General features: G+C 31.8%; 1 pseudogene; it reads left to right on the forward strand.

Annotated features, from left to right (window-relative positions):
- Positions 1–10537, forward strand: part of LOC110591352 — a 30914-nt pseudogene extending 20377 nt beyond the window's left edge.
- Positions 10538–11897: the final 1360 nt, after the last annotated feature.

The following is an 11897-nucleotide window of genomic DNA, read 5'->3' on the forward strand; positions in this document are numbered from 1 at the left end:
ATGTTTGATATCACAGAAACACCCAATGTCCCACCTTTTTTGTCATTACATTTTTCTATCTGGCTTTGATGAATTCTATCCATCTCCAATCTTTATTTCAAATATTTCACAAAATCCTTTTCTAGTGTCTTTGCATATATAAATATCTGTAAATGAATATGTATGAAAAAAGGAAAAGACACACACTCAAACACACAAAAAACAGGATGGCAATAGTGTTTTGGATTATAGATCACTTGTCTTATTTTTCTGCATATTTCTTAAAGATGACATATTAACATATTTTAACATTATTATTTCCGTAAAAATATAAAATAATTTAATTTACAGAAGAAAAAATGAATTATGTCAAGTGGCTCCGCTTAAAATTTCTAAAATTTAGTAGCTAACACAATATTAAATCATTTTTAAAAAGTAAATGAACAATAAACGGTTGCTCAGAGCAATATAGTGTAAGTCTTTGAGTATACTCTAAAAATCCAGCCAAATCATTAGACTAATACACAATTTTGTTAAAAAAGTATTCTCTCCAGAATAATCTAAGTTTGAGTGAATTTCTAATAATCATCCTTAATAATGGTAATAAATCATTTTTTGAATGCTGCTTCTCTGCCAACCAACAAGCTATTTCTCAACAAATTCACTTAGCAACCATGTTATTTGGAATTTATTATTATTTCCATTTTTAAGTTGAAGAACATGAAGCTCAAAGAAATGAAATTATCACCCTCAAATTGAATAGTACACAACTTATAAGAAGGTACTTGAAACCAAGACTTTCTGTTCTAAAATCTACATCACAAGAAATAGGTACTTATATATTATTAAATTCTATAACATAAATTATTGTTGGTTTTCAGGGACTATTTTAAGAAGTATTAAAATTAAAATAAAATTGTGAATGGTTATGAGGTAGATAGGCAAATAAAAAAGTTATTAAGGGTTAAACAATAATAATTATGTGAAATGTGAGAATTTTCCTCTGAAGTCACTACACATTTTAATTTATTTGTATATGTTTAAAGATTTTGGCACAGATTTTAAAATATGGTATGTTATTTTTCTACAATATTGTTTTTTAAATTAAATATGACAAAAATTCAATCCATGTATTATCTTTCTGTGTATAATTCTTTAGGCTAAAATTAATTCCTGAAGAGCCTTATTCCTAGCACCATCATTTTGTGACACTATGTAATGCAGGTGTTATATTAACATTATCAAGATGATTTCTTAATTGTGTAAACCCATTCCCAACTAAAGGAGGAAGAAATTGCCTTGGATAGTTGAAGTGGTGTTATAATTAGATGACACACTACTACCTCGATTTCTTAGATCTGCATTATTATAAATCAGAACTTTCTGCATAAATCATCTTGCTTAGAAATGTTGATGAATGAGAAGTCAGAGTGATTTAAATGCCTGTACAAAGTACATACTTAGTGCTTCTTCAGTAAGCATACTTTCATCAATTATTCAATCCTAAGGATTAAATGGCAGCAAAAATGACTTGAGGATAATTATTTGTATCTGCTTCAGTCATATTTTAACTACAGATTTTGAAGTAATTGCTTTATATAAGAAAGGAAAATCCTGAAAACATATATGTGTAAGAATTATATTGATTTCCATGGCAGGATATCCATGTTTAGTTTTTCAAGCAAAAAACATAGTGTGTGAATTTTAAAATGCAACATATAGTCTGTAAAATATTCTGGTAATACTTTCAATATTGACTTTTTCATTAGCTATATCTCAATTTATTGATCATTCTTTTTGGGGGGGTTATATTCCTTTTAACAAAATCTCAAAAGTACAAAATCAGACAAAATTTAGAATACTAAATAAGTATATACATGCATACTATTTTAATGTATGGTACAAACTTGCAAATATATACATATTTGTCTATGTATATATTTATATACGTATTAGTGTATATACATACATATATGTCTATATACACATGTATACATAAATATGTATACATTTGCAACTGATTCTTGTAAGTAGGTGTGTTTTATTTGTATTCTTTTACCAATAATGATGCCACTAAATAATTTTAAAATTATATAGAATAAAAGTTATTAGTGTTTTGATTTAACATAATTTCAGTTTCATGAGCTCTTGCTCTAATTCATGAAGTCAATTAAGATTAACACATAAGTAAAGTTATGTGTACAAGTGTGTTTGAGTGTGTAAGTGCATGCATGTAGGGTCTGGTTGACCATGCTAAGGACATTGCTTAAAAAAGTAATTCTAAACCAAGAGCTAAATATGAGCATTGCTGTTTGAATTTTCACTGTGAAAGTGATTACCAAAATTATGTGAATGAAAGAGTTCAGAAGTAATACTTTCAAAGTTATTTATACATTAGTCAATTTAAAGTGACTAGAACCCTTTATTCAACTTTCTCTACTTCTAAATTTACAAAGGACAACATTGTATAATTTGTTATTTAAGCTAGAGCTCTGACACATGTGAACAAAAAAAATTCCCTCTTTTAAAACATACCGGGTTTATTGATCAATATATTGTTATAACTCACATGACAATGATATTTTACCTAGATTCTAGTTTGATTTTTACTTTAGGGATATACTTTTTTTTCATTCTTTCATATAGGATCACTTTCCATGTACATTATATATTGACATATTTGTTACATTTCTCTTTAAGATGATCTTCATCTATCTACCGTATGTTATTTTTTAATTATGTTATGTTAATCGCCATACATTACAACATTAGTTTTTGATGTTGTGTTCCATGATTCATTGTTTGCGTGTAACACCCAATGCTCCATTCAATACGTGCCCTCTCTAATATCCATCAAGAGGCTAACCCATCCCCCTCCCCCCTCCCTTCTAGAACCCTCAGTTTGTTTCTCCTAGTCCATAGTCTCTCATGGTTTGTCTCCCCCTCTGATTTCCTGCCCCTTCATTTTTCCCTTCCTACTATCTTCTTTTTTTTTTTAACATATAATGTATTATTTGTTTCAGAGGTACAGGTCTGTGATTCAACAGTCTTACACAATTCACAGCGCACACCATGGCACATAACCTCCCCAGTGTCTATCAACCAGTCACCCCATCCTTCCCACCCCCCACCACTCCAGCAATCCTCAGTTTATTTCCTGAGAGTAAGAATTCCTCGTATCAGTGAGATCATATGATACATGTCTTTCTCTGGTTGCCTTATTTCGCTCAACATAATACCCTCCAGTTCCATCCATGTTGTTGCAAATGGCAAGATTTCATTCTGTTTGATGGCTGCATAATATTCCATTGTATATGTATACCACATCTTCTTTATCCATTCATCTGTTGATGGACATCTTGGCTCTTTCCATACTTTGGCTATTGTGGACATTGCTGCTATAAACATCGGGGTGCATGTACCCCTTTGGATCACTACATTTGTATCTCTGGGGTAAATATTCAGTAGTGCAATTACTGGGTCGTATGGTAGCTATTTTCAACTTTTTGAGGAACCTCCATACTGTTTTCCCAGAGTGGCTGCACCAGCTTGCATTCCCACCAACAGTGTAGGAGGGTTCCCCTTTCTCCATATGTTATTTTGATGAAAGTATTATAAAATGTCACATGATGCTGTGTGTCACAGTGCGGGCACATACACATATACATGCACACACATTGAGGACATTAGAGAACCGTATAGACATTATTTAACTGCCTATTAAATAATCACTGATCAAGGTTCAAGAGAAGGCAGAATCCAGGGATGACATCCAATGATGAAATCCAGTTTTGAGGCTGCTTTTCTCCGGGAACATTTGCTGTTTCTGGATGAGGTGCCAAAAGGCTGAAAATGGGTACAACATTGGAATCTAGGAACCACGAGAGTTTGAGGACATGAGCTGGCAAATGACTTAGAGTTTGGATTGGGACCTTGAAGAGCTGTACTCTAGGAGTAAAGATTAAATGAAAGTAGACTACACTTAATAAGGACTTCAGTATAGCTTTGAATCAACTTAGTACCACAAAAAGGATTAACATGATTCCAGACTTCACATTTCCCAAACTTGACAAAGGAAGATAGCATCCTCCATAGCCTCCAGATAGTTCTACAAACAATAGAAAATATTTTAGAATGAAAAATATAGGTATATTAGGATATGAGATATATAAAAATAACCAACAATAAAAAAGACAATAGACCAATAAGACCTTCAAATACTGATATTAACAAATATATTTTATGATAACTATATTACTATGTTTAAGAATACTAAATACATGTTAATAACAGTATCAGAGGACTCTATAAAAATATTTATGTCAATTATAAAACAAATGTAAAAATGAAAAATATAATAATTGATTAAAATTAATAACTCAACATATAGTTTTAACAGTTTAGACATAACTGAAAAATGAATTCTTGAACAGGAAAATAACCCAGAAGAAACTACATGTATTAAAACATGAAAAGCTATAGAGATGGAAATATTGAACAGAAAGGAGATCTAACATGTGCAATTGGAGTTCCAGAATGATAGAATGGGGAGGAACCAACATTTGAAAAAATAGTGGCTTAAATTTTCCACAAAGAAATAGAACACATTGGGCGCCTGGGTGGCTCAGTCGTTAAGCGTCTGCCTTCGGCTCAGGTCATGATCCCAGGGTCCTGGGATCGAGTCCCACATCGGGCTCCCTGCTCGGCAGGAAGCCTGCTTCTTGCTCTCCCACTCCCCCTGCTTGTGTTCCTGCTCTTGCTATCTCTCTCTCTGGCAAATAAATAAATAAAATCTTAAAAAAAAAAAAAAAGAAATAGAACACATCATGCAGAAATTAAGAATATGAACAAATAAATCACAGGTTAAAAAATTTAAAAAAATAAAATTCTTGTCTAGGTATGTCATAGTAAAATAAGTAAAAGCAAAAGATAGAGATGGATTATCCTTTGAGGAGTCTTAACTAAACTAATGGCTAACTTTTTTTTTAAGATTTTATTTATTTTATTTTATTTATTTGAGATAAAGAGAGAGCATGAGCAGGGGTGGGGGGAAGGGCAGAGGGAGAGGGAGAAACAGACTCCCCACTGAGCAGGGAGCCCCATGTGGGGCTCCATGCAGGGCTGAATAAAAAAGAAAGAAAATATTTAAATATTCACAGTGTAATAATGTTTTATGGTATTGAACAGAGATAAATAGATGTTGGGTAGATAGATAAGTACATGATAGAAAGATAGACCATAGATTATACAATATGATAAATAGATTGATAAATACTTGTAGATATAGATAAATAGAATAAAGTGTCAATAATCTCATAGGTGATTGCCAGGGATTGGAGTAATGGGGGGATAGGGAGTTATTTTTTAATAGTTATAGAGTTTATTTTCGGAAGATGGAAAAGTCTTGGAGATTAGTGGTGGTGATAGTCATGCAACAAAGTAAATGTACTTAATGCCACAGAACTGAACACTTAAAAATAATTATGTTAATTTTTTCTTTTTTATTGTGGTAAAACATACATATTATAAAATTTACCATTTTTACTATTTAAGTTAGAAGAATTTTTAAAATATTTAAAAACAATTTTAAATAGTTAATGGCAACCACCAGCCTAATTTCTCTCTTTGAATTTGACTACTCTAGGAGCCTCATATAAATGGAATTATATAATAATTTTCTTTTGTAAATTAGTTTGCTTACATTGTCTCAGAAGGTAGCACAATGTCTTCCAGATCCATTCATGTTTTAGTGTCAGAATGTCCTTCCTTTTTAAAACTGAATAATATTCCATTGTATGTATATTCTACATTTTTTTGTTGTTGTTCATTCAGTCATCATTGGACACTTAGATTGCTTCCACCTTTTGGCTGTTGTGAATAATGCTGCTGAACACATACAAATATCTGTTTGAGTCCCTACTTTCACTTCTTAAAATGGTAACGTTTATGCTATGTTACTTTACCACAATAAAAAAAAAGAAAAACTAACAATAGCATAAAATTCAATAGATTCAGCATAATAAATGCATTAAGTGGTAAAGAATAAAAATAGGAATTAACATTGGCTTTACAAAGATTATTTATATATTGAATAACAATTAAATATATATTAAATAATAGATAACTTATAACATTAACTTTTAACATATATTAAATAATTTTCATATCGCTTTGAAATAATTTTTTATCATGTCCTTTATGAACACTGTTTATTAACAAACACATCTCCATTTCTTATATGATAATTAGCTAATAAACACATAATCTAAAAAAATAATAAATAAATATTCCTGATGGCTCTCACATGTCAGCTTTCCTAGATTTGAGATATTAGCTCAATGTAATATCACATTTGAGAGCATGTTACAATAAGTGCTTCAGAGGCAAAATGGATGTCTAGTTTAGGATTGAGTCTGGGACTATTTGCACTCTACATTGGTTCAAATGATAGATAAAATAAATACAAAATAATTTCTTATCCAGTTTCATCTGTTGTCATGCCTCTGTTTAAGTATCATTTCTGAAGAGTCACTAGTGACCTCTAGAAAAATCTTAAAATCATTAAAATAATAACATAAAGAAAATACACTGTTTTACATACAAACTATAACATGAGAACAGTTTTTTTTTAAAGATTTTATTTATTTATTTGAGAGAGAGAGAGTGAGAGACAGAGAGCACGAGAGGGAAGAGGGTCAAAGGGAGAAGCAGACCCCCCACTGAGCAGGGAGCCCGATGTGGGACTCGATCCCAGGACTCCAGGATCATGACCTGAGCTGAAGGCAGTTGCTTAATCAACTGAGCCACCCAGGCACCCCAACATAACAGTTTTGTGGTTCTTGCTGGAAGACTGTTCAATTCTACCATCAAACACTTGCAAAACAAGATAAATTCCTTTCTGGCTAGACCCATTTTTATCACTTTTCCCAATGTAACAAGTGTACATTAACTTATTAACTTTTTTTCTTTCCCAATCTATATATATCTCATATTTTATGAGCTTGCTCAGAGATACTTCATAAAGAATGCATAAATCACACGAGCACAAATTAATAGCACATACTCATATAACCAGGACCCAAATCAAGATTGACAACACCATCCCAGAAGTACTCTGAGTACCCCTTCCGGTCACCACTTAACTCCAAAAGGGTAGCCACTACACTGACTTAACACAAAATTTTATTTTACTTGTCTTTTGAACTTTACATTAAAAAAAAAAGCATATGGTTTTTACTTAATGTATCTAGTTCCCAATTTTTTCATAGTATATTTCGGTTTCATCCATGTTGTTACGTGTATATAGTTTGTTCATTCTCATTGTCATATTAAGGTTTATCATATGAATATACTATATGTATAGAAACATTCTAATATTGATAAACATTTGAATTGTTTCCTGTTTGTGCTTCCTACAAGGAGAATTGCTATTCATATTTTTTTGTTCATATATCATAGCAAACATCCATAAGAAAAAGAAGTCCTGCATTATAACAAGGAGTTTAAGTGCTGGTTACATAATATATGTGTGTATAAGCTCAACAGATTCTCAATAGATGCTACCAAGAAGTTTTTTTAAATTAGTTATAAAAATTACACTTTCACGAAAGGCACATAAGAATTTCTTTGCTAGGAGTGCCTGGGTGGCTCAGTTGTTAAGCATCTGCCTTCAGCTCAGGTCGTGATCCCAGGGTCCTGGGATCGAGCCCCATATTGGGCTCCCTGCTCAGGCAGGAGCCTGCTTCTCCCTCTCCTGCTCCCCCTGCTTGTGTTACCTCTCTAGCTGTTTCTCTCTCTGTGTCAAATAAATGAATGAAATCTTAAAAAAAAAAAAAAAAAAAAGAATTTCTTTGTTCCACATTCTAACCAACATTTGATTTTTTTTTTAATTTTAGTCATTCTCACAGTGTATAATAATAGTACTACATTTTAATTATAACTTGCATTTTCCTGGAGTAATTATATTAAGTACAGTTTCATACGTTTTTTGGATAATTGAATAAACTTTTGTAAGGTGACTATTTTTTCCTATTGAGTTGTCTCTTCTGCTTTTTGTATTTTAGATACGAATTTTTGTTGGATGTACATACTGAAAATTTATTCACCCACTCTGAGTTTGGTCTTTTCATTCTCTTAATAATGTTTTTTTGATAAACACATTTTCTTAATTTTAGTATGACCACATTTCTTATTCTCCATCTCTATATCTTTCTTAAGAAATATTTGCCTAACTAAGGATAAAAAATAATCTCCTGTATTTTCTCCTTGGATTTTTATTGATTTGCCTTTCATACTTAGATCTGTAGAATATCTGAAAATGATTCTGTTAGTACCACCATTAAGTTTTCTTTCTTATGGACATTTCACTATCCAGGGTCATTTTTCATAAAAAACACCCTTTTTCATTTTCAGAGTTTGTGTCAGCTTTATCACAAGTCAGATAACTATACACATACGGATATCTGTCTGGACACCAAATGCTATTCTTTTGGTTGATCTATCTACCTTCAGACAAAATTACATTGCCTTAATTGCTAGAATTTTATAACATGCATTGCTATCTGGTAGTGCAAGTTTCCAGTGTTGTCTTTCTTTTCATACAAAATTTAGAACTGGATTATGAATTTACAAACATACACAAATACATACCTGATCTTGAGTGAGGTTCCACTGAATCTTCAAAATATTCAAACAAAAATATCAATGATGCAAAGGTTTAGAAACGCTCCTTTACAAGGTTGTTTTCTAATCCATGAAAATCACACATTTATATCTGTTTAGAACATTTTTCATTTTCCTAAGCGATGTTTTGTGTTTTTCATTATTAAATCTTTGCACATCCTTTATTACATGTATTCTTAGGAATTTGATGATTTTTTTAAGTTTCTGTAAAGCATATATTATTTCATTTTTCAATTTTTTATTGCCAATATAGAAATTAAATAGATGTATTTATATTGATATGTTATCTGTGATCTTGCTAGATTCACTTATTGATTGTTACTGTTTTTTCTAGATAATTTTAGATTTTTTCCGTTCACAATCATGTTATCAGTGACTGGTAATTCATTTATTTCTTATCTATGAATACTGATGCCTGCTATTTCTTATAATTTTCTTACTGTATTTTTATTGTCATCAATATACTGCCTGATGGAAGCAGTTATAGTGGCCTGCCTTATCTTGCTCTGATTTTAGGTAGAAATACGTCAATAATTCATTATGGGTAGGATATCCGGTCTAGGTTTTTTGTTAATATTCTAAGCTAAATAAGTTTTTTTTCTATCATATTTTTTAATATTATGTTATTATGACTTGGCATTTTGTTTTATGAAATGCTTTCTAGTATAGTTTTAAAAAGATCTTTTTTTCATTTCTTATTATGTAGTCACAGATTAACTTGAATATTAGGGAAAAAGAATTCAACTCCTAAAGTATTCTCCATTTGATTGGTGTTTTATATTTTGTTGTATTTGATTCATAGTATTTTCTTTAATTTTTTTCACCTAAGTTCATGAGCAAGATTGATCTATAATTTTCCTTTCTTTTGATGACCTTTTTACGTTTTGCTATCAGAGTCATTTCCTCAAATGTCTTCAGAAATTTTCCCTTTTATTTATTTATTTTTTCTGGAGGAGTTTGTGTGAGATGTATTTTTCTTTATTTCATATTTATTAAGAATATTTAATTGCAAAAGAGATATTAGAAGTGCTTTACTCAAGCAACATTTGATAATATAAAAGCATTTTTTAAAAGTCATCTGTATTAAAAAATAATTTTGTCTACATTTTTTCTTCATATATACTATAGATCAGAAGCTGAATATGTTATTTTATATATTACATACATATAAATCCAAAATCAACTTCTTATAGAAGCAAATCATTATTATAAGTTGTAGCTTCTATAGACATGATTGCATTTAGTTTTCTTAGTGGACTGAATTGAGGGAGATGATAAAATAGATTCTATTTCATCAATATCCTGACTGTCACAAAGTAGAAAACATATTACATCCATAATTATTCTCAGATCATCAAAGTAGTTTTATTAAGAAAAATGTTTCTATCCTATAGGGTAAGAATAAAATTAGGTTATTTTTCCTCATAACTCCTTTTGGGTTTTATATTTACATTTATTCTAGATCATCATATATTTATTCTTGTGCCATGAGAGGTAAAAGTATATAACAGATGACCAGTATGCCTTGTAAGGCATCTCTTCATTTAAAAAAAAAAAAAAATATATATATATATATATATATATATATATATTTATTTATTTATTTATTTATTTATTTATTTGACAGAGAGATAGAGAGTACAAGCAGGGGGAGTGGTAGGCAGAGGGAGAAGCAGACTCCCTGGGATCATGACCTAAGCTGAAGGCAGACTCTTAACCAACTGAGCCAACCAGGCGCTCCGGCATCTCTTCATTTTTATACTCATTTAAACATGAAGGTGAAATTTCATGTAATTTCCAGTTTTCATACTTTTGTTGCAGGATTACATGGTTCTTGTCCCACAGCGTGAATGAATCTCGTGGACACAAAGGGTGAAGTGAAGTGGAAGTTTATTAAGCGAAGGTGAGAGCAGAAAGGAAAGACAAACCTGTCTAGAGTGAAGAGGTCCCGAATGAGTTGCCACTGTGGGCTTTTAGTGGCAGTCTTTTACTGAGAACTGACCTGGAAGCTTGTGGCCTTGAAATTCTTAATGCCAGCTTGGTTTGAGCAAGGACTATTGATAAATAACATCCTTAATGGCTTACTTCTTTGAGGTCTGGTCATTTTCTGTGACTACAGTGTAGCTGCCAAAAAAATATACTCCCTAACATCTGGGGCCAGGTGGTCTGCTTTGTTCCCTTATCACTGGTTTTGTAAGCCTCAGCATTTCTCCACATTTGGGATTTCTGTTAGCTTAATCACAGAGCCCCCTGCAGGAGCCTCCTCATAGAAGTCAGGGGCCTCCTATCTCTCCCTGCCTATACCTTAACCCTTTCCTTACTCACTTTGAAAATATCCATCCAGGACGCCTGGGTGGCTCAGATGGTTAAGCGTCTGCCTGGGGCTCAGGTCATGATCCCAGCATCCTGGGTCCAGTCCCCGCACTGGGCTCCCAGCTCAGCAGGGAGTATGCTTCTCCCTCTGCCACTCCCCCTGCTTGTGCTCTCTAGCTTTCTCTCTCTCTCTCAAATGAATAAATAAAATCTTAAAAAAAAAAAAAAATCCATCCAAAAAGAAGGAAATAGTCAAAGTGTGAGGAGGGAATATTAGGTAGAGACAGTTTAACATCCTGTTTTGTGAATACATTTTGGTCCCAAATTCTAAAAAATGTGCATTATCCTACTCTTCACACAAATGGACCATTTTCTCACATAGAGTGATATTCTCACAGTATCGATTTATTGTTTGTGTTTATAACAATTTACCTTGATTACTATGTGTCTTTCAATGTAGCATGACTTATCTTTCCTGATTTGAAGTGTAAGTTGTAACATTTTTATTGGAGTGGGTATGTCTCATAAAAATAAAGTGTAGTTTTCCTTTTTGGCATGACCTTGTCATTTGAGAAAGCATTACATTTTAACGACATATAATTTAAAATGCCTCTAGGAGTGAGTTGAATTTACTGAGATATTTTTAAGAGTAATTACTTACTAGAGGTTGTCAGAGCACTTGTAGAGTAGAAACCTTCTTCAGGACAGATATTTGAGACTACTTGAAATGAATTAACGCTTCTACTATTAATATTTGATGGCAGACCATAGTGAAAAAGATGGATGCTTATATAAATGACATCCTTAACATTTAGAGCTGAATACTTAAATGCCAGAAACATAATTCTGAATAAAGTGTCAGGACCTAACTCAATAATATTTAATGATGTAGTAGGGAAGAAATGAACTGGAGTCATTTTATA

The sequence above is a fragment of the Neomonachus schauinslandi genome, chromosome 2 (genome assembly GCF_002201575.2).
Source record: "Neomonachus schauinslandi chromosome 2, ASM220157v2, whole genome shotgun sequence".
Taxonomy (NCBI): domain Eukaryota; kingdom Metazoa; phylum Chordata; class Mammalia; order Carnivora; family Phocidae; genus Neomonachus; species Neomonachus schauinslandi.